Here is a 5,652-nt window from a genome sequence, read left to right on the forward strand (position 1 = left end):
AGAGTCTCCTGTGCAGGATCAAATGCAGAGATGGCAATTCTACAGCTCATGTGCTCCCAAGCAAGACAGACAGTTACCTATAGCAGCCTTTCTCTTTGCTAGGCCTTCAAATGTCTCTGAGGCTCAGTGTACACATTCTGTAAGCTCTGCAGGTCCAACATTACCTGCTTAGTCTCCACTTTCAATTTTTCATAGTAAAGATTTGATCTGTGGTTGGGCATGGCCCCAAGAGCAAAGAGCCCCAAGAACACAGGCTTCAAGGGTCACCTGAATCCAGGATGGATTCTGAACTATCCAAGCTCACAGTATGTTACCTTCTACCTCCTATGTACCTGGATCATCTAAGCTTGTTAATCTTGCTCTTTTGTCCATATGTCTCCAGAGGCTGGGTATCGAGGTGGTTAGAGTTCTGGTTCTTTGAGCTCCCGCATAGGCCTGGAGGGACAGACTAGGTCTCTAAACTCTCAGTAGTTTATTGCACGGGTGTGGGTATACCAGAAACTATGAGGACATTTCTCCTTTTTTTTTTTTTTTTTTTTTTTTTTTTTCAAAACAGGGACTCTTGATCCTTGGCCTAGTCCTATGAATTTGGCCAAGCTAAATAATCTACATTTCTGGGAGAATGAACCAGCATAAGGAGGTCATAGTGAATTCACCACAGAACTCAAATATTTCATCAAGTTGAACACATAATGCAAGTGCATTGTTGCTTGAAGTATGGTTTCCAGTCCTAAGCATTGGCATTGTCAGCAGAGTGTAAGGCAGGCAATTCCTCAGGTCCTAGCACATACCCTTATGACCAGAATATAGAGAGAGTCGCGCACACACACACACACACACACACACACACACACACACACACATGCATGCACACAGAATCAGGGTGTGTTTGCAGGGAGAATGAGAAAGTACAATTGAAATAGAATCCAGAGGAAATGCAGAGGACATTCTGTTTATAAGGCCCAAAATCTGAGAAGAGTATTAATGAGCCCAAGACCTTCCATCATGTATCAGGATGGACCAAATGGGACCAAGCTTTCCTGGTGATATAGCAAGCTTCAGCAAGCAACACCTGCCAGATGATTACAAAGCTTTACAAACAAACAAACAAACAACGAACTCAAGCAAGCAAACAATCAATCAAAACCTCACAGCAACTAATATCTCACTCAAATGGTCACATGTCAGTGCCTCTATTAATACATGCTGAGACATCACATCCTCTTCAATCCCTGAGTGGTAGGATTTCAGTTTCATATAAAAGAAATAGAATAGCCTATGTCCGCAGCTCACTCCTGCTCTGACTTCAAGTTCAGCCTGTGAGAATGTTTATCGAGAAAAGGTTGGGCACAGTGACACCCTGGAGTTACAGTCTCCAAGTACCATAAAATTTAATAAGAATAAATTGTAGGCCATACCATAGACCCAAGAAATTGACCATGATGTTTGACAGAATGAAAAATACCTCTTGTGCAAAGCTTTCTCACTGATGAAGATCAGGTGATCTTGTAGCTCATTTTTCCCACTGGTCATCGGCTGACTGATTAGACTTTCCACTTTCCTCACCCATCTTCTGAACTGGAGTGTTGGGAATGATGGTGGTACACCAGGAGCCCCTATGGGTAGATGAACACAAGTGAATATGCATACTGTCAAGGCACAGAGCATTGACAGAACACTGAGTCCTATACAGACATCTGACAAAACAGGAATGCATGTGACCCAGTCAGACCTCTTTTGCTTCACTTAGCACATGCATCATGTGACCAAGGACAGGATCCTCAGGCTTATTAATAGCTACGTATGATTTAATTAGGCAGTACTGTCCATAACCCTGTAGTATAGAAACCATCACAAAAATACCATAGCCCACAAGCACCAAGATGGTGTGGAGATGCCCATATCTCCTGTCAGGTCACTCTAGAAACAATACTCTGGATGGAAAACAGTGCAAGAGCACAACTCGTTCCCAGACTCACCAAGTCAGCTGCGTGAGAGCCCAGTGTGCCCAGAGTTGGCAAGAAAGCACCAGTCTCTACTCTGGCTCACTATTTTGACAGTCCAGTGGCTAGACTAGAGAACAAACTGATACCCACACCTGCTACCTATATGGGCAACTTTTAGGGAACACTGTTCAGAGACATTCTTCTGTGACATCTGAGAAATGAAAGGTCTTCCCTGGGAAGCTAATTTCTTTCCTTCTTAGGAGAGTTGGACAGACAGTTCACCTAATGGAGTCCCTGGGGTAAAGGACAGTGATGCCCAGCCCTGAGGTGCTGACATCTCACTCACAGTCCTCTGCCTGCTGCTGCTGCTTTCACTTTTGTCCCATTCAAACCCATTTCCCCTGTAAGAGCAGAAGCCTGAAACTCCCAGGACAACAGCTTTTACCTTAAAACTTCATTGATCTGGGACAAACTAATGTCCTGTAATCATTGGCAAATTCAGGATCCATGACAATCAGGGAAGGCCAGAAGCTTCCCAGAGAGACTAACTACTGAGTCCCAATTCCTGAAGACCCAGAAACAGACTGTGGTCTCCTTCAGGAATTTTCCCATCTTCTGACCAATGCTTATGGTGGCGCATTTTCAAGGACCATTTATTTCTTGATGCTTTGGTCTGAGGTTCAAGGGTCATCTTTCTTCCTCTCACTTGTGTCCATTCTTTCTCCTAAGTAGCATCCTTCCTCTGGCCAACATATCTATGGGTGATTAGGAAAGGCAGTGCATAAAGTGGTCCAAGAGCAGTTGGTGTTGCCACAACACAGGTGACATCTCAAACCATACCAGGCCTCTCCAGGATACAAAAGAATGTCTAGGGAAGGAACTGCTGATGTCATGGGGAGCTGACACTGCAACCATGCTAACTAGCTCTCCTCACAATTCATGCTGCACTTTCCAGGAGCCACTCCTAACACTGAAGGGAATCCTTTCAGTACCTCCTCCTTCCAAAGACCTCCATTAGATTGGTTGGAAACTCATTACTAATTCCCCTATGGGGAACTGATTGTTTATTTTCAAAAATTTCCCCAGGAATGTTTCATTTCTTTCTCAAAATTCCCCTATTCATCTAAATGTGAAATAAAATACTGCTGAAAACTCAGATTAGGATGAGTATGGATGCAGAAGGAACACCTGCCTCAAGTACTGATGCTTGGAAGCACACCCAGGAAGAGCCTGCAGGGCCTTGAACTCACAGATATCTACTTGTCTCTGAGTACTCCCAAGTGCTGAAATTAAAGGCAGGCAGAACCAGGCAGGCATCCCCCTCACCTCCTTTCTCTCTCCTACTTCAACTTGTGTCCCAACATTTTCTTTGGTCCCTACCTCTAATAGAAAGCAGGGCAGAAGGTACTTGGATTCTAGCTAATGGCTCTTTTACTGTCATTCTCTTATGAAGCCTGGACCACATGTGTGCTGTTAGTCAATGTGGTCACATATAGCTTCAAACATTAAAATATACCCTTTGTTACAAGATCCAATCTTCTTGAAACTCAAACTGTGTTCACTGAAAAATAGATCATACATAGGAGAGAGACAGAGAGAGAGAGAGAGAGACAGAGAGACAGGGAGACAGAGAGACAGAGATAGAGAGAGACCAAATTCTTGCATGCATGTTGCCATATGCCATAATAGCACAGTAATCCCATTTAGTCAAGTTTGTATGGTAAAATATTAAATTGCCTATATTTAAATTTTAAGAAAGTTTAAAAAAATAAAACAACTCAGAACTGGAATCCCGGTTAAAACAGGTTTGCTTTCTTTGCTGTTGTTTATTTTGTTTTAAGAGACGAAGGATTTATTTTGTCTCAGAGGATAAATGTATCTTGATTGGAAAGGCATGGAGCTGGGGCTCTAGCTGTGGTTGCCAGAGCATGTACCAGCTGCTTGTTCTGTGCCACCTACTAGGAAGCAATGGGGGGAGGGGACAAACACAGGTCTTGAAAATGAGAGTCTCTGAGCACACACAGTCAAGAAAGCTGTGATTCTACTGTTTAGATCTGATCTCTCTGTCTCTCTGTCTCTCTCTCTCCCCGCACTCTACCTCTCTCTCTCTCTCTCTCTCTCTCTCTATCTATCTATCTATCTATCTGTGTGTGTGTGTGTGTGTGTGTGTGTGTGTGTGTGTGTGTTTGTGTTAGACAGACAGACAGACAGTGTGGCTTCTTAAAATTATATATAGGCCCCTCACCGAGGAGGAGAATGGCACTCAAACAGATTTCCAGCAACAGGTACTTTGGCAGGCTCCAGTAAGTTTTTGAACATAGCAGTGTTGAGCTGAAATGTAAAATGAAATTTGCTGTCTACCTACCACCCCAGGCTGAGAGTGGAAATTGTCCAGCGCTTTACTGGCTGTCTGGTTTAACTTGCACAGAACAAAATTTCATATCAAAGTCTGGCTATCAGCAAGCTGCTTCAGAGCCCGGCCTTGTGGTCATTGCCCCTGATACCAGCCCTCGTGGCTGCAATATTAAAGGAGAAGATGACAGCTGGGACTTCGGCACTGGTGCTGGGTTTTATGTGAATGCCACTGAAGATCCTTGGAAAGCTAACTACAGAATGTACTCTTACGTCACAGAGGAGCTTCCACAACTCATAAATGCCAATTTCCCAGTGGACCCACAGAGGATGGTCTATTTTTGATCACTCCATGAGAGGCCACGGAGCTCTGATTTGTGCTTTGAAAAATCCTGGAAAATACAGATCTCTGTCAGCATTTGCTCTAATTTGCAACCCTGTGCTCTGTCCTTGGGGCAAAAAAGCTTTTAGTGGATATTTGGGACCAGATGAAAGCAAATGGAAGGCATATGATGCGACCTGTCTCGTGAAGTCCTATTCGGGTTCCCAGATTGACATCCTAATTGATCAAGGAAAAGATGACGAGATTCTTTCAAATGGGCAGTTACTCCCTGATAACTTCATAGCTGCCTGCACAGAGAAGAAAATCCCTGTTGTTTTTAGGCTACAAGAGGGTTATGATCATAGCTACTGCTTCATCGCAACCTTCATCGCTGACCACATCAGACACCATGCTAAGTACCTGAATGCATGAGAACCCTCAGCCAAGAGAATCTCATCAGGAGGCTGGAAGGGAATCAACAGGAGTGCTGACTTCCTCACAGAAGATCATGCCCCTGCAGCTGAATCGCTTTTGTGAATAAATATATCAAACTTTCAAAAAAAATTGTATATAGACTAGCAATTAATGTTCTAAGTATAGCTTACCGCATGGCGGTCATATCGATTCATTCTGAAGGAAACCAGAACTCACTTCATTCAGATTCTTGAGATCCCTGAATCAAAGTTAAAGACTCTGATTTTGGGGAATTTGATGATGCCTTGTACTCTGCTGAAGCAAGAGCAGGGCATGCAGTTTCAGTCCTGCCTGGCCTTCTGAGTAAATCCCACAGCAGCCTGTCCTACAGTGTGATGCTCTGTCCCAAACATAAACACCACGGATTCGGATGGACCCAGTGTTCTTTCAAAACATATTTAGATTAAATCGTCAACCCCATTGCACCCCATGCCAGAAAATTTAACATTTAAAGCTGTTTCCTCTACTACATTCTTGCTTTCTCTTGAATATACTCCTCTTTTAGTCGTTCAGGTAACACAACTTTCTTAAGTAGTTATATAAAGCATTTGAAAAATC

General features: G+C 43.4%; 1 pseudogene; it reads left to right on the plus strand.

The window, feature by feature from the left end:
• Positions 4,183 to 5,176, plus strand: Gm17046 (predicted gene 17046; annotated as a pseudogene).

The sequence above is a fragment of the Mus musculus genome, chromosome 14 (genome assembly GCF_000001635.26).
Source record: "Mus musculus strain C57BL/6J chromosome 14, GRCm38.p6 C57BL/6J".
In the NCBI taxonomy this organism is placed as follows: domain Eukaryota; kingdom Metazoa; phylum Chordata; class Mammalia; order Rodentia; family Muridae; genus Mus; species Mus musculus.